The 18,898-nt window shown below is 32.0% G+C and overlaps 1 pseudogene; it reads right to left on the bottom strand.

The window, feature by feature from the left end:
- The window catches only part of LOC128185257 (ubiquitin carboxyl-terminal hydrolase 2-like), a 118,986-nt pseudogene that overhangs the window by 68,236 nt on the left and 31,852 nt on the right, over window positions 1-18,898 (bottom strand).

The following is an 18,898-nucleotide window of genomic DNA, read 5'->3' as shown; positions in this document are numbered from 1 at the left end:
CCTTTTGCACGGAATTTTAACACATATTTACTGATATTACTTTTTAAGCATCTTTATAGTTCTGAAGCAATTTTAAAATCAATAGCTGTTTTTGAAACTCGGAAGTTATCTGGTGTAAAATTATTCTCCTGATTTTTCTTCTTTTTTATATGTTATAAACTTAATTCGTATAAAATTGAAAAAAATTGAAATTAAAAAAAAAATCGGCTTTGACTGTCTCACTGAAAAGTTACGACTACAAAAATGTGGACAAACGGATTCAATTCATTAATTTATCAAAAGAAAGATGTAAATATAAACAAAAAAATGCTTTCTTCGGTAATACATGCGAGCTATAAAGATAACCACATTACAGAATGCGGGTTACGTTGATTTTTTCGGCTTTGATCGCTACCTTTGGTTTATATTTATTGTTTAAAATATACTCGTACACACCTAATTAAGTGTATCAAATACGACAAACTCTCTCTCTCTCTCTCTTCTCTCTCTCTCTCTCTCTCTCTCTCTCTCTCTCTCTCGAGTGGATACAGTTGCATCAGTATTCTGAAGTTTTAAGAAATATCGCGATTCTCGGAGGGGTTTTTTTCTTGCTGTACACTGTACATTGTAACCAACACACATAAACATTGACTTCAGTATCATCGAAATTTGTTTCTTGTATAAAAAAGAAAAGATGAGAACACAACATCTATGAAGATGAATTGTACGTCAATATGCATGTTATTAATTGTAAATGTCGTACATGTAGTATTTATTTTTATCGATAAACTTGCAATTGAACTGTTTATTTATAAATCGGTAATTATATCGACTTGATATCAAAAGTATAATATATAATGACTGCATTCACAAACCTGTCAAGTTTAAGAAATTTTGAATTATATACGTAACTGATTTCAGATGAATATAATCATATAAAAATCTATAAATCCATGGCATGTTATGACTGGGTTTTTTTTATTTTACGTAAAATAGCTCAAAAAGTACATACATGTGGATTTGGGTTAATTGAACAAGAAGACAAAATTTGTTGCGCTCAAAAAATAAACCAGTTTTTTTTCATTCGTACAGGTATATACTTTTGTTGTTTTATTCAAGGAAATTTACATGAAAATGTCATAAAGAATCAGATTTTTCCATGAAATCAAATGCGATATATCAGAGTAGATTTTTACGCTGTGAAAATATTTCTTAAACTTTTCGAATCCGTTAATTACATGCGTTTTAATTCGTGAAATAATTTCAAAATTTGATCGCAAATTCTTTAGTAATAGAATTATGCGAGAATTTAATTTGTATGTTGGCAGTAGCACTTTAATAAGGATATGGCTGCTTCTTTTGTGTTCCTTCCGACTAATTTAAAAAGTGTAGAATCGTCTCCCGTGAGGTGAACTTCCAAACTTAATATTGATTCAAAAATTTTAATGATTTAAAAAAGATCTTTTGAAATATTTGAACTTGTATTAATACTGCTCTGCATATATTCGGTATGTCTCAGCCTTCAACCACTCTTATCAACAACGACTATGTAGTGTAGTTTTTTTTTTTACTTTAATAAATCAAACATGTATTGCTAATGCAAACTAAAGATGTACAGTTTTACTGAGAATACTTTATAAATCATCATCGGAAATCCACGACCAGTCTCGCATTCAATTATAGGCGATAAGTAAGCATATGCGAGACGGGCTTATTGTTTCCAACGATGATTTTTTTAATGGATAAGGAATCATTCTATTAGGTGATAATTTTTGTCTGGGCGTGGTCAAATCCAATAGGAAGGGCTTTATGCAGATGATAGATTTGACCACGGTTCGACCAAAGTTATCAGCTCACAATATTCAAAGAATGATTCCTTATTACTTTATAATATTTCCAATTTCTCCAACAGTCTTTCACATCATTATAATTAACACTGTCCTATATAGATGCTCTCCTATCATTGCATTGATTATAGATGCCTAATGTTGTTAATTATTGTACAAAAATGATATCGATCTCGTTTGTCTTATTTAGGAAAATCAAATAAGTAATCATAGCATATTTAACAATCGTGGTTCAAAAAACATTTCTTTAATTCTACTTAGTTACATTACCCTTCTTGAAATGCATTACAATTTTTTCAAATAATTTCTTTATCGATTAAAAACTCATAATTCAGATAATTCCAATCATAATTTATAGTTATGAGGTAAATTTTGCAAACTCTTAAAAAGAATATTCAATGGACTTTAGGATGGAATAACACACCTGGAAAAAGTCACTTAAATTAACAGTAAATTATTTAGTTATGAAAGATACAATGATTAATACACTGAACATGTGTCAAATAAGTGAAAATTTTGCAGTTTGTGGATAAAAAAATGAATATCTAAAAAGTCAATGCATTAAGTAACAACAAAAGCCCCTGGTGGATTCGAACTCGGGGTGTACGGATTACAAGCCCGAAACTTTATCCACTCAGATATGGAGTAAGTTACATATTGTCGTCGTCGATCAAATCCTTTTAAAAAAACGAAATGTCGTTCCGATCAGAGGTCAGCCATTTTTCGATAATTTGTTATTCCACCTAACTCAAAAAGTTGACCATTGACCTACTTTTTTGAAAGTGAAAAATAACACTTCAATCGAAGTTCTGAACTGAACAGTCAATGACATTTCATTACCATCATTGGATTTTCTTTCATTCTGAGTAAAAGTCGTTTTTAAACATATTCCCTTTTCTGTAATCTATGGCATATGCTTGTGTGTTAATATGTACATACCACTATCTGCACCTTCTGCCTTTATTTCATTGTCCTGAAAATAGATAGATAGATAGATAGATAGATAGATAGATAGATAGATAGATAGATAGATAGATAGATAGATAGATAGATAGAATAGATAGATAGATAGATAGATAGATAGATAGATAGATAGATAGATAGATAGATTTACGTTTTGTTGATTATCATAGTCCTTAGAACCGAATTTTGGCGGCAAGAAAATAAGTTCAGTGCATCGGTCTGATGGGCACGATGACATTGCTAAATTGTTTTGATCTTCTTGAAGTTTTGCAAAACATTTATTGCAGATGAGATGTCCACACCGTCTGATCTGCACCATTGACTCAATCTGTATTGTAACCATTTATTCTCCGTTATAGCAAAGTGCAAGTGCGAAATAAAAGTCAGATTCTGTTGGCTTTGAAATAATTTTTGTATAAAAATCCAAATCTTTTTTTAAAAAGTCAAAATCCAAAATTTTCCAAGTTAAATGTTCAATAAAAAAAATATGCACTTTAAGGTCACCTGAGTCACTGACCTATTGCTATCTGTTCTTTCTAGTGCGTCATTGTTCAACGTTTGTCGTACGTCGTTTGTCAGTCGGAAACTTTTGAACAATTTTAGCATCTTATCTAGAACCGCTGACAAAATTTCAACAAAATGTGGCATATGGTATCGATGAGTAAAAAAGGAGTAAAAATTGTGAACTTTAAGGCCCCCCCCCCCCCGCGGTGGTGGCTAAAACCAAATAAAATCAATGATTAATCCAATCTTTCAAAAATCTTTTTTACTCCTGGACATCAAGCAGTCAAACTGCTCTACCAGATTAAGAAATTCATGGTCGCATGGTCAGGGGTTCTGGTTTAAGGGTGGGGCTCTAATGGTTATATAGAGAAAATGCATTGTTTCTTTAAATATCTTTTACTCTGCTACTGGTTATTTAGCGAATAAACTGAATACATAGTCATGACGATGAATATTGCCTCTTTCAAAATTGTTAAGTTCATGGGCCCTGGTCAGGGGATCTGGTGTTAGGATGGGGCTCTAATGATTTTGAATTGAAAATGCATAAATTCTTCAAACAAGAGGCCACATCGCTCATCTGAGCAACACTGGCTTTATATGGGCGTTCAAATGATATTGTGCCATATGGCCCCTCGGTATATAAATGAAAAATAAGTATCCGAACCATATGAATTATATTTTACTAAATTATTGGTGGGGGTTCACGGTCAACTTCCAGCTCCCTTTATAAAGCCTCCCCCCACCAACCACCACTTTATAAAGCGATCAAAATTAAAATACATGAGAGCATTAAGGTACCTTTTCTCCCTCAACTACTTACTAAGTATTCTATTCAATTGTTAACCAATTCCTATATGTGAAAAAAGAAAATTGTACCACAATGCCCACAAATTAAAAACATTAAACATTTTAATTGGTCTTCTCCATTATAAACGATTGTCGTTTACCTGGGGTGAATTTATTTCGTATGACGTTTCATAACCTTACTCACTTGACTGATGAATAGCTTTAACTGAAAAATATGACACGATATGTTAAAGAGCTATAATTTTAATCAATATATTGCCATGCACATCGGTCTATTGTCATTACGCCCACCCATTATTTTCATCTTTATTAAAAGACAACAAATTGATACAAAGATATATAATTTTTTTATGAACAACGATAATGCTTTTATTCTCATAATAATCATGTGTCAGAAAACTATGAAAACTGTTTTAAAGACGTCATTTTTGTCTTTTTTACTTGTCTTTGAAAAACTATCAAAAGTGTAGATTTTATATAATTCATCGTATAAGAAGGGGCACCAGAAAGTACATGTAATTACAGCATATCATCCTTTTAGCAAGGCATTTCTAATAATCAACCAAAATTTCAGTCGCAATCCTAAATACAGAGCCTGGTTTGAGTCATTTTTTTTTACAAGAGTTAATTATACTCTGTCCCGAGTTTTTGCTTCCTTTACTTTTTGTTTGATATTTCGATAATGGTAAATACCTTAATGCTCAAAATACATTCATCAACCAATATGAAAAATGTCCAGATATTCTGTTTCAAAACGCCCCCTCTACCGCTTCAGGTTTCAATACACAACCGAAAATAAAAAGTCGATGGGGATTTTGCATTGCATCAGTCATAATGAAGCCCAGATGATAACGGTAAAAAATTGTGCGAAGTATTCCGAGTGAGTTCTGAATGGTTAAAAGATGTAAACATTTCCCATTATAAATCTCCGTAAGAAATTTGATTTTGTTCCTGTGAACTTTTATGACTGAAAAATGATCATAAAAATACTCAGTATTTTGAACATTTTTCTTTTCAACTGCCACAGTCAGTGTTCTGTTGAATCATTAAATTTCGTGGGGGCCAATTTTCGTGGATGGCTTAAATTTTTACAGGTTTGTGGGGACGTAATTCCGTGTATTCTTATATATCTACAAAGGGAAATATAACTTTATTACCCTAATTTATCAATTCGTGGAGGATGTTATTTCGTGGATGAGAGGTACCAACGAATTCCACGAAAATTGAGCCACCACGAAGTCTAATGATTCCACAGTATTTTAATATTATCATCAAAAACGATAGCAATAACTTACGACAGACTATACATTCAATTTGAAATTCTTAAACTTCGTATTTCCAATTCAGCATTTAAAAATGTCAACGAACTAAAGCAGACCTCTGCTCTGTGTATAAACATTACATTGTGCGCAAAGCTCTGTATCTTGCTTAACTCGAAGCTTGACACTCAAATATGGCTTGACTCTCAGATACGGTTAGTCAATATAAAATTATATCAATTAAAACAAAAGCAAAATGCAATAAAAGAAAGAGAGAGCACCATTTATTTTTACATCATTTACGTTGAATTTGACGTAGTAGTTCTTGAGAAGATTTGAACCCCCGTTTTCTACAGTTTCGAGGTTTTCTCCGCTTTGAATAAAGATCGGTTTTTCATTTCATTTCTGCAATTTATATTTTTTACCATAAGGATGCTTTGTGCCAAACTTGGCTGAAAATGGCCCAGTAGTTTTGAAGAAGAAGTTCAAAATGTGAAAGTTTACAGACGGACGGACGGACAGACAGACGACGGACAAAATGCGATCAGAAAAGCTTACTCCGGTGAGCTTAAAACTTCTCCTCTACTCCTGGGTATTTATCCGATGATTTAAGTGCATAGTTATGATTAGGAAGAGTGCCCTGTTCCAAACTATAATTTTCATGCACCCAGGGTTCTGGCAGGGCAGGGCTCTAATGATTATATACATGCAGGGTAGAGTGGTGTAATTTCGACCGAATATTTTTTGTACTTTACATTTGTTCCATTATGTCGCCGTATATTGTGTCACATTTTTATATAGTTTTATAAAAAAAAATTTAGAAAATGGAAAGTTTATTGGTAAAAACAGCCGCGGTATATTTATGCTTGTGTACATGTCCGTCTGACTGGGTTTAAGCGTTTGGAGCAGGTCCGTTCCCAGGTAACTGTAAGTCCAACCTAAATCAAATTTGCATGGATGATAGTTCTAGGAGTGTACACTAACCAGCTTGCTTTAGATGCTGGATCTCACATTAATTTCCATATGAGTGATTTTAGCCAAAATCTTAAAAAGGCTAAGGTAGGTCAAACCTAACTAAACATAAGAGATAAATCCACTGGATCATACAGCTAAAAAAAAGATTACATTATCCATGTAATTGTAATTTACACATGAATGTATATTGCAAAAGCCACACAGCAGTTACTCATGTTACCGATAAGGCCCATGAGCCTCTTGTTGACGCTTCTCGTAATTCTAATACCATAACTAATTTACAAGCTTTTTCTTTACACTTTGATATCATTAATACATGTAGCATTATAAATGTATTCAACTAGTGTGCTAGTGTGCATCCACCTGGCCTGAAGATTTTGCATCAGGTAAATTCAAAATTTAGGATAGCAGATTAAAAAACCAAAGTCAAACTCAGAGTAACCCTTAAATAAATTTCTAAAAATGTAAGCACAGTAGGTGATTTTTTTTTATAATTTACCTAAAAGCAATTAATGTTGGAAATGAAGTATTAGCAGGATTGTCCTTTTTCATGGTTAATGGACATGATTTTAAACATTCCCAAAGGGAATAAATAAACAGTGCTAGCCATTGTAGACTAAACCTCATCTCTAGGGAAAAAAATTCAAGCATTTTATTTTCACCATTTTAATTATTAAAGTAATTTTGATTTCAGATCTTTTTTTTTAAAGAAATTGATTTATTTACGATTACTTGAAAATGTAATTAGAAAATTAAATGATTACTTTTTAACTCATTTTTTCTCAGATCTATACCTGTAATCGTTTTAATCTGATTACTGATTAAGAATAGCCCATCCCTCGCTGAGAGGAAAGGGTCACTTGTATATAACAAAAGACATGACCTATTGGGCCGATATTGGTTTTTGTATAAAAAAAAAACCCATTAGGATTTCCGTTCCACTTGTTTTTAGACAATACACAGTAATCTATTAGGTTGTAGTTCTTGATTATGTAGTGATTGGAAGAAAAGGTGTTACAGTCGTTGTCCGTGCAGTATAAGCTATGAATGCTATTTTACTATATAATCTTAAAATTTCATTTTCAGTTTACTTTTTATTTTTCGATACATGTACTTTATATATAATCACAACCAGGGACATATTAACAACTATCGAAAGTCTCGCGGGGCGCGATTGTAAAGGTCGGTTTATGCATCAATTATGTTTTTATTCTATTGAAAACATTAAGACGATAACCTTTTTTAAAATAATGAATGTTTTAACTTACTTCATTCCCGTTTTGGATCATAATTACGATGGTTAAATTTTCACATATATGCATTGTCCACAATAACGTTACATCGGAAGTTAATGTAAACAAGGCGGTAAAGAAGTTGATAATCCCGTAAGTGTATATACGTCCTTTTTACAACTCATTTCTTTGGAGATGAGACATTTTATTTCGGAAAAATGACAAAAGTGCAAGAAATGCAAATAATTTTTAAAAATGAAATTTAAGAAGTTATACTTAGATTAAGTCTTACAGCTTGAAAACAGGATCAGATGATAGAATACTGTCAATAATTCATTAAATATTAATGGGGAACATTGCTCACCCGAGGAATGGTAAAATCAGTTTAATGTAGTCATAATACAAACTATTTGGACAATGTAGGATAGTACATGTAGATCCTGTATAAATAAAAATACATTTTTTCCCACTGGATATTCTTATGTTTATTATGATTAGTCCGTTTTCTAACAGGTTGATTTTATAGTTATATCACATGTTGAGAATTGCAATTCTCAAAAAGATCCTAAACAATTGTTTATATATGTGATATAAACTTACATCAAACTCTGATCCCTTGTGAGACCCAATCGTCCAGGAATCATCTAGGGGCTAAAGACTAAACAATTTTAAATAATCACCTAGCTTCTGAAAAGAAGATTTTTAAAGATTTTCTCTATATATTGCAACGTAAAATTCGATCCCAAGTGCAGCCCCACCCCAGGGATCATGATTTTCACCACCTTGAATCTGCACTACCTGCAGATGCTTTCGAACAAGTTTCAGCTCTCTTGGTTCTTGAGAAGAAGATTTTTAAAGATTTACTCTATATATTCCTATGTATAAATTTGATCCCCTATCGTAGCCCCATCCTGCTCCCGGGGGGTAACGTTGAATATACACTACCTGAGGATGCTTCCACACAAGATTCAGCTTTCTTGGCCAAATGGTTCTTGATTAGAAGATTTTTGGAAAATATTCAAATATTTACAAGAATTCCTTATTATATCCCCTTGTAAAAGGGCGCGGTCAAACATTTTCACAACTTCTTATCCCCTTTGGCTAAGAGTGCTTTGTGACAAGTTTGGTTTAAATTGGCGCAGGTTTTGAGAAGATGTTAAAAATGTGAAATGTTTACGGACCGACGGATGACGGAGAGAAATACAAAAGTAATCAGAAAAGCTCTGTTGGCGACGTGCATTATTTGACTCTGTCACCTTTAAAATCGCGTCACGCGAGACTTTCAAGAGTTGCTAATATGTCCCTGGTTGTAAACAAATGCATATAAATTACATGTATTGTATTATAGAAAGTAAACTGGAAAAACATTTAAAGAAAATAAAGTAAAAGAAAAAAGCGTCCGTAACTCATACTGTTCGGATTACGACTGTGAAACTGTTTTAATGACTATACATTATTAGAACTAGTACCTAAGAATTTACTGAGTATGGCCTAAAATCAAGAAATGAAACGGAAACCGATATGTAAAGACAGAAACCAATATTGGTCATGTAAATCAATTCTTTTTATATACAAGTGATCCATTATCAATTAACCATTAATTATTAAACTTTTTATATTTCTCGTAATTTGTTTGGTTTGTAGTGCTTATTATCTCATCATTTGTAATGAATTTGAGTTCTCAACCAATTGTTATCTATATATACTTAAATCACCCCCCCCCCCCTTTCCCCTAAGAAATATTTAGATATTTTCATTTTTTCTTTGAAGTGTGACCACATTTAAGCGAGAAGCGTAGAATTTGTTTGATTATATTTGCCTCTCTGTGCGTATAGCTGTCCGTCTATCTTTCTATACCCGTTTATCACCTCTTTCTTTCTCTCAGATTTCTCTGAGCTTGAGCTTGTTTTAAATGTTCCAAAACTTTGTTACCTTGTGACATTTAATATTAAAGGTAACAAAAAGATTGAATCCTTTATTTAATGACAATTTTTGACGCCAAAGTAGGTGTACTAGTACATCGACTAAAATTCATATCACAAAATTGTATTATTATGTTTCAATGCCTGTAGGATCAATTTCTTATCTCCCATTTTAAACTTCGTGTCGAACAAGCCACATTAGCACTCGTAGGAAACCCCTAATAAATATCGAAGAATGTACATGTATCTATCGACTTTTAAAGTTGCTATTTAAACTCATACTTATGATTCGAATCATTTTAGGTTGCCTTTTACGCAACATTATATGCAATACTTTTTCTCAAAATGTCAAACATTTAGAAAAAATAAAAGATATTACTCATACAGTAACTATATATTAAGCATGTATTTTGAAAGCAGGCAAATTATACGCAAGTAAACCAAATAAAAATTTCAAAAAGTTTAAAAACATTTGATTATATGACTACCTCACTGCCTCTTTTGTAACTGATTTTGCATCTTGAACAGGGTAGCTCTTCCTTACTCACTCGTATAATAAACAATTCTTCCTGGAAATATTAATAATACTTCCAGTTATCAAACTTCCTAGAAATAAGGTAAATACATGTAAAAAAAAAAATCAATACCGAATATAATTAGCAAACATTAGAACATGTTATTGTATGTTTTATATTGGTCAAATCTTAATCCTTTATTTGAAATAGATTCGAATAAAGAGTCGAATTAAATGATTGGTGTAATAATTATGCAATCCAATGTTACCTTCTTGCTGTTAATTTGATCGAACAGGACCCCAAAGGATGCTTCATCTATAATGCTTCTACATTCATGTTTCGGACATACAAAACATCGAAGAACGCATTCTTTACAGATGGCATGGTGGCATATTTTCATTGGTATACAGAACTGAAAAAAAATATTCAAGTTTTTGATATTACATTTTTGTTTCAAATTTTGATAGTGTGCAAACCTATCTCATCAGTTCTAAATGTCGCTGCTTAAGTCATAATTCCGAGATTCATTCAAATCTTTTTTATACCATTCGTTTTTAAGATTAGATTTGTTTTAATTGTTCGTATATATTACGAGTACATGCTAAGGTAAGCCATATTAGCAGTTCAATAAGCAATGGGTTTTTAACAAATCCTAACAGGAGCTGTTTACGGAATGTATATACCTTTTAAGTTTTTTTTATCTTTAGTTTTTAATGTAATTTAATCAAAATTTCATTTCGAATCAAAATAATAAATATGTTGATCTTTCATTTTTTATAATTAAGTGCCCATAAGAAGTGCCATACATCTTGAGGCATTATTTTTGGATTAATTGTTGTAATTGGTTTTGTTAGTTAATGAGAGCATAATCGAACCTTTTTAAAGACACATGTACTTACTTTGTATTTCGAGCATAAAGCACACTGCGTCTGAAGCTTGTTTGTAAGAAAGAAGAAAAAATGATACACAGGGTAAAAATTTTAATATCTAAATATATTCTTTTGCAATTTAAAATCACAAACGGTGTAGTAATAATTTTGTCGTACAAAAGAAGTCTGGAACATCATGTTTTCCATGAAAACTTTCTCTGATTCTTTGTGATTCAAAACTGGACATTTCATTGCTGTAAGTCGTAAAAGACAGTCCTTGCAAACTCGATGACCACATTCAATAATTTCAAAAATTGCCTATACAAAAGATAAAATAAGCATTTAGTATTTTGAATTAACATAAATTCAAAGAACTAGGTACAGTTTCAGTCATAATTTGTCCGGTTTTAGAGTGATTATTGAAAATATCATAAGAAATCGAAATGTAACATTTTTTACCCAAGAATTCCCATAAACAAAGAATCTATAAGGAGTTACATGATTAGACTTTCACATAATTGCAGGATAATTGTGATGTCTTAAACAGTGCATTTTCCCGTAAATTTCTTAAAACTGAGCAGCAGACACTAAATCCTCAGTGGTTTTCGGTTTTTTAAATAGAAAACTATGTCCGCAGCTGTCGCCAACGAAGATATTCACATTATAACATAATCATATGATATCACATAAAATATATTAATTTCGTTGTGTGCGACGGCTGCGGATACATTTCCCTTTTTAAAAAAACTATAAGAAAATGTATAATTGTTCATAATTTTTGAAAATATTAAAGTCACAAGATTTTTGACACAAGATAAAAGTGTTCAACTTGGTACTTAATAATCATACATGTACATTTTCAAGATTATAAATGTGTATTTTAATGAGATTTAAACAACAGTTTAATTTTGGGGCAAATAGTGAAAGAAACTGTAAAATATTCTCTTCTAATACATCTTTTAAAGACTGTAATGTTTTATGAGAAAAAACAGTTAATACAAACTAAAATTAATGTGATTGACATTCTCTCTCTCTCTCTCTCTCTCTCTCTCTCTCTCTCTCTCTCTCTGTTTCTCTCTCACCATAAATTTCAATGTATAAAATTTAAATGGCAATGAATTATTCCATATATAACAACCTGATTGGTCTTGCAACTACACGTTGTTAATCCTAAACAAGGTTTTATATAGGCAGGAATCTAAAATTAGAAGAAATTGCATTTGATTGGATGAATTTAGTAGCAGTATATACGATATTAAACTTTTTTCATAGGGGTATCTGGTAAAAATGAAAGGAGCGTGAACATTTTCTCACATTAATTTTTTCGGCTTAAAGTTCCATACTTACATGTATTAGGTATCTCATGACTTTAAGGTCGCTCGACACACCAATGCATTATTTGATGGATCGATGAAGTGTTATTTTTGAACAATGATTATACAAAAATGAAACTAATATCGCTTTCCAATTATTTTGTATGATTTTAGTATTGTTAGTTCACCTGAGCTGAAAGCTCAAGTGAGCTATTCTGATCACATTTTGTCCGTCGTCCGTCTGACCGTCCGTCCGTTTATCTGTCTTGTCTGTCTGTCCGTCTGTAAACGTTTTACATTTTGAACTTCTTCTTTAAAACCGCTTGGGCAATTTCAACCAAATTTGGCACAAAGCATTCTTATGATAAGACAAATATAAATTACCACTAGTAGACTATTTGTTCTCGAACAATTAGAGGTCTTTCCAACTTATTATTTTTTATGTTTTGTTTCAGTAAAATTAATAAAACATTTTCTCTGCGTTACTTTTTTTAAAAATGTCAAAAACTTAAAATTTGCAATTGTTTTTTGATTGACCTTGACCTTTTACCATTATGTCATATTGACTGGAAAAGGTTAACATTTCAATTTAAGGTGATTTGAAGGCCCTACGATTAAAGGTTCAAAAGTTGTAGGAGTTTTTAACCAATTTAAGTAACTTTCAGGGGTGATAACTGCTAGAAGGGGGCCTCGGGCCCTTTCGTTATGAATAGATTGAAGAACTCTTTAAGTGTACTGAAGACATTGGTAAAAGTCTCTACCTCTAACTGTCTATGAAAAGTAGTGATAACAATCATTTTGTACAATAGGGGCAATAACTCTATAATTGTTAAAAGGTAAGGGCTGAAGGGTTTTATTTTGAATGTCTGATGAAGTCCTACTAGTTCTTAAGTTAAAAACCTAAATACTCTCAGGGGCAGTAACTACTAGAAGGGGGTCTCAGATTCTTCTGTATGAATAAATTAAGAATCCTCTAAGTGTAATAAAGACATTGGTAAAAGTCTCAAGTCTTTATCTCTTATGGTTTTAGAGGAGTAGCGATGACAAGCATTTTGTACAATAGGGGCAATAACTCCTATAATTATTGTAAATATTTATAGATAGGAGCCAAGGGGCTATATTTTAAAATGTCATAAGATGTCCTACTACATCCATGAAAAAAGTTTTTCTTTACCACCCTAAACATAAGAAATCTTAAAACTCATTAATGAATAGATTTTCAAATGACCTAGACCTTTGACCTTAATGTTATTTTGTTCAGCCAAGAGAGACGCTTCTATCCCAAGTAGTCCGAAGTCTCTATGATAAATAATAAAATAGTTGGAAGTGATTTTATAGAAATTCAAATAATTTCAGGGGCAATAACTACTAGAAGGGGGCCTCAGATTCTTTCGGTATGAATAGATTGAAGAACCCTGGAAGTGAACAAAAGGTATTGGTAAAAGTAAAGCAAAGGGTCATTTGGTACCATAACTTTTAATGGTCACTAACGTGAAGAAAAACATGTTTTAATATCTCTTTAAACAAAAAGCTGCCCCTGAAAAAAAAAAGAAGAAAAAAAAATAATAATAAACATAAGAAATACAAAAGGACTTTCTACCCTTCAGGTTAAAGACCTTTTTAAAAATGAAAGACTGATCTTTATTCAAAGCAGAGAAAACCTCGAAACTGTAGAAAAGTGGGGTGCATTTTTAAAAATCTTCTCAAAAACTACTGAGTCAAATTCAATGTAATTTAGCATAAATAATCTTTATGTAAAGGAAAATATTATTTGCAAATATAATGGACTAATTCTGTTTCAAATCTGAGTTATTACGAAAATAATATTAAAGGAAAGGCGTGTTTTAATCAGTTTATAGCTTCGGGTTCGGTAATCAATGAGTCCTGGTTAAATGGGTAGGGAAAGCCAGGCCGGGGCAAAACAAAAGATTGGCAGTTATTAATCTACCAATCTCATTAAATTTTATGCTATGTTACGGACCAGGATATTTGTCCGCTGTTAATATTGCTGCAAAACAATGCGTATTTTGGAATTGACGATTGTCGATCAGCCCGGCTTTTATTTTGCCCCGGCCCGGGTTTGCCAACCCAGAACTCGTATTCCATACTTCTAAAACGAGGTTCTTTGTTTAAACCAGCCAAGACATATGATAAACGGGTCGGTCTGACAATGATGAATTTGTTTGTTGTGCAACAGTTCGCGTACAAAGGGAATCTTTGAAACATGCAAATAACATTGGTGCCAATTTTGTGAAGTAGATTGAGGTTAAATATTTCAATGCGTTGAAAGTTTTTACATATTACGGTGGTGTTAGCTTGTTTTGATTTTCGTTTCGTTTTCATTATCTATGCTTTGTAATCTGGGAACTATCGCCTGAATTTTGTAATTTTTACATATCAAATCAAACAGAGACATCGGTAAATCAAACAGTTAACTGTTTGCCTGCGCAAATGAAGCAAAATCTGATGTATAAACAATTCACTAAATTACAATTCATTCTATCGGTAATTTGGTATGATTTTTTTGCGTAATCTTAGATTAATGCAATTTGTTTTGTTGAGATGCTCAGCCTTTTCTCGAGTTTATTCAGTTTAAATATAATTTAATATCGCTGACGGAAATATGTAGATATATACATGTATATGATTCATTTTGAAAAAAAAAATTGTGCTCTTAATTTGTTTTAGTGCATGTTTCTTATGTTTAATTGTTTACAATTTCTATTACTAACCATATTTAAGTGTTGAGCTTCGAATTATGAGCAAGATACAGAGATTTACTTACAATTCTATGTTTGTACACAGGTCCGAGGCCATTCTGGGGTTTTTTTCATTTTAGATGCTGAATAGGAAATTCCAAGTTATAAAATTTAAGTTGAATGTAATAAACTCATGTGAACAAAATATGACTCAAACCTAGCAGAATTGTGAGCTCTGTATCTTGCTTATAATTCTACGATTGACGCTGAAATATTGGTTGATCATTAGAAATGTCTCGCTAAATGTTAAATACTTGTACAAAAAATTAAAAGAATGATATGCTGTATATAACTACTCTCTGGGGCCCCCTCTTTATACAATGAATAATGTGAAATCTACATCAATTTTGATAGTTTTTCAGATACGGGTAGAAAAAAAACGATACCGTTAAAACAGTTTTTAGCTCACCTGAGCCAAAGGCTCAAGTGAGCTTTTCTGATCACAATTTGTCCGTTGTCTGTCGTTGTCGTCGTCGTCGATGTAAACTTTTCATATTTTCATCTTCTTCTCAAGAACCACTGGGCTGATTTCAACCAAACTTGGCACAAAACACCACTAGATGAAGGGGATTCAAGCTTGTTTAAATGGAGGGCCACGCCTTCTTTAACGGGGAGATAATTGAAAATAATTGAAAATTTGTTGGTATTTTACAAGAATCTTTTTATCAAAAACTATTCGCCCTGAAAAGCTTAAACTTGTATGGAGGCATCCTCAGGTAGTGAAGATTCAAGTTTGTTTAAATCATGGTCCCCAGGGATAGGGAGGGGCTAAAATAGGGGGATCAAGTTTTACATAGGAACATATAGAGAAAATCTTTAAAAATCTTCTCTCAAAAACTATTAGGCCAGAAAAGCTCAAATCAAAATGGAAGCATCTTCAGGTTGTGTAGATTCAAGTTTGTTCAAATCAAAGTCCCTGGGGTAGGGTGCGGCCACAATGGGGGGATCAAGTTTTACATGGAAATATAAAGAGAAAATCTTTAAAAATATTCTTCTCAAAAATTTTTAGTCCAGGAAAGCTCAAATTAAAATGGAAGCATCCTCAGGAAGTGTAGATTCAAGTTTGTTCAAATCATGGTCCCTGTGGGTAGGGTGGGGCTATAATAGGGGGATCAAGTTTTACATAGGAATATATAGAGAAAATCTTTAAAAATCAAAAACTATTAGGCCAGAAAAGCTCAAATTAAAATGGAACCATCCTCAGGTAATGTAGATTCAAGTTTGTTAAAATCATGATCCCCAGAGATAGGGTTGGGCCACAATTGGGGATACATTTTTTTACAGGAATATATAGAGAAAATCTTTTTAAAAAATTCTTTTAAAAACTATTAGGCCAAGAAAGCTCAAATTTGAGCGGAAGCATCCTCAGATAGTGTAGATTCAAGTTTGTTCAAATCATGGTCCCTGGGGATAGGGTGGGGTCACAACGGGGGATCAAGTTTTACATAGAAATATATAGAGAAAATCTTCTTCTCAAAAACTATTAGGTCAGGAAAGCTCAAATTTGAGTGGAAGCATCCTCAGATAATGCAGATTCAAATTTGTTCAAATCATGGTCCCCAGGGATAGGGTGGTGCCACAATGGGGGGATAAATTTTATACAAGAATATATAGAGAAAATCTTTTTAAAAAAATTCTTTTAAAAACTATTTGGCCAAGAAAGCTCAAATTGGCGTGTAACTATCCTCAGATAATGTAGATTCAAGTTTACTCAAATCATGGTCCCTGGGGGTAGGGCGGGGCCACAATGGGGGATAAATTTTTATATAAAGAGAAAATCTTTGAAAATCTTCTCAACACTATTAGGCCAGGAAAGCTCAAATTTGAGTGGAAGAATCCCCAGATCGTATAGATTCAAGTTTGTTTAAATAATAGTCCAGGGGTAGTGTGATGCCACAATGGGGGATGAATTTTTACATGGGAATATATAGAGAAAATCTTTAAAAATCTTCTTTATAAAGACTATTTTGCCAGAAAAGCCTAAACTTGTGTAGAGGCATTTTTGGGTAGTGTCAATTCATGTTTGCAAAATCGCAGTCCCTAGTGGTAGGGCGGGGCCATAATGGCGGTTTGAATTTTTACATAGGATTAAATCTTTATACATATTCTGGGAAAGTTTTCGATCCAAAACTCGGTACTTAGTGTGAAAGCACAGGTTATGCAGATTTAAGTTTGATGAAACCATGATTCACTAGAGAAAAGTGGGGCCACGAAATTGGGGGGGTGGGGTGGGTATATAGGAATAGAGAAAAATCTTCTTACAGGTACAACAACAAAAGGGGCTTGGTATTTACAAAAAAAAAGAGGTGGATAAAAATTTTCATTTTTTTTTTAGCAAGATCTACTGTACTTAGTTGTCAAGATATTTTGATACTGTAATGCTAATTTGATCAGAATTAAGGCAGTTGTTGCTCAGGTGAGCGATGTGGCACCTGGGCCTCTTGTTATAGTTCTGACACATTTCTGTTGGGGTATAAAGGAATTATCGCTATTCTTTAGAAAATATTACAGCGGAAAATTATCCTGGTTTGTAGCCATTTGTTATTTTTGAATAAAGATTAAAATAATGGGTGGGCCTTAGTAAAATAGAGTGATGTGCCTGTCAATACTGTAACATTGATTTTTATAGCTCTTTAACATGTCGTGACAACATTTTTTATTCCAGTGTATTCATCAATCAAGTGTGAGTAAAGTTATAAAAGTCACACGAGTTTACGCAAGGTAAACAACACACAATTATTTATAATGGAGAAGACAAATTAAATTGTTGAATGTTTTTAATTTGAGGAATTGAGCGCATTGAGGTACAAGTTTCTTCTTGTCATCTATAGGATTTTTTTAATAAAATACAATAAGTATTATATTATATTTAAAAAAAAATACAATAACTAGTAAGTAGTTGAGAAAGAAAATGTACCTATATGCTCTCATATATAAATGAGAGCTTTATAAAGTGGGGGAAGGGGGGCAGAACGAAAATATAGGGAATTGGAAATTAACAGTGTACCCCTGCTAAATGTTTAGTTTTATATCTTGCGTAGAATTTTCTTATTTTGGGTAAAAATAGTATTCCATAAAAGTACAATGTCAAAGATTACTTGTATGCAAAATTACGTGTAAAATTCGAATACTTTACAATATTCATTTTTTGTATATAGGTATATTGTTATTCTACCGAGGGGCCATATGGCACAATATCTTTTGAACGCCCATTGTTGCTCATGTAAGCAATGTGGTCCCATGGGCCTCTTGTTTTTATAAAAACAGGAAACATCATTTTAACTGCAAACCGGATACCATAGAGATCATAAAACTTTGGTATCAATAATAACACAATACAATTATCTATAAATACATACATGTATCAAAGACGGTCATAAAAACTTTATTGTATTTTTGTAGAAAAAATATTTATGAAAATGGAAAACAAGGATTGAAGATATTTTTTAATCTATAGATAAAAAATGGAAATAAGACTGTTACTCACATTTAACAATTGCTGTACAATTAGATTTCAACAAGAAATTGAAACGAAATTGTGAAATTAAAGAAAAATTGGAACATTTTAAAATCGTACCGATCGCGATTGTAATTAAACTGATTCAAAGCAAACGCATATAAAGTTATAATGTATCACAAAATTGCAAAATTTTCAAGTTGTTTAGCTGTGAATGGCTTGATAATTTACTGACTTTATAATCAATATCAATTACTCAAAATAAACAACAGTATTTTTGTAAAATTGTAAATCTAAAAAATTCTGACCGGGATCAGTTTTTTTTCAATCGGGATCGGTTCAATTTTTTTAAACATAAAATTTTCTAATATTTTGTATTTTCATTTCAATTTTTTATGTAAAATATCAATGTTTAGTAATTATTTTATGTGACTATATGTTATTCTTTAAAATTTATCAATAGATTAAAAATATATAAAATAATTACAATTTTTATT

This window comes from Crassostrea angulata, chromosome 5 (genome assembly GCF_025612915.1).
Source record: "Crassostrea angulata isolate pt1a10 chromosome 5, ASM2561291v2, whole genome shotgun sequence".
Lineage (NCBI taxonomy): Eukaryota > Metazoa > Mollusca > Bivalvia > Ostreida > Ostreidae > Magallana > Magallana angulata.
The sequence above is the reverse complement of the archived record's forward strand: the minus strand, read 5'-3'. Positions and strand labels throughout refer to the sequence as shown.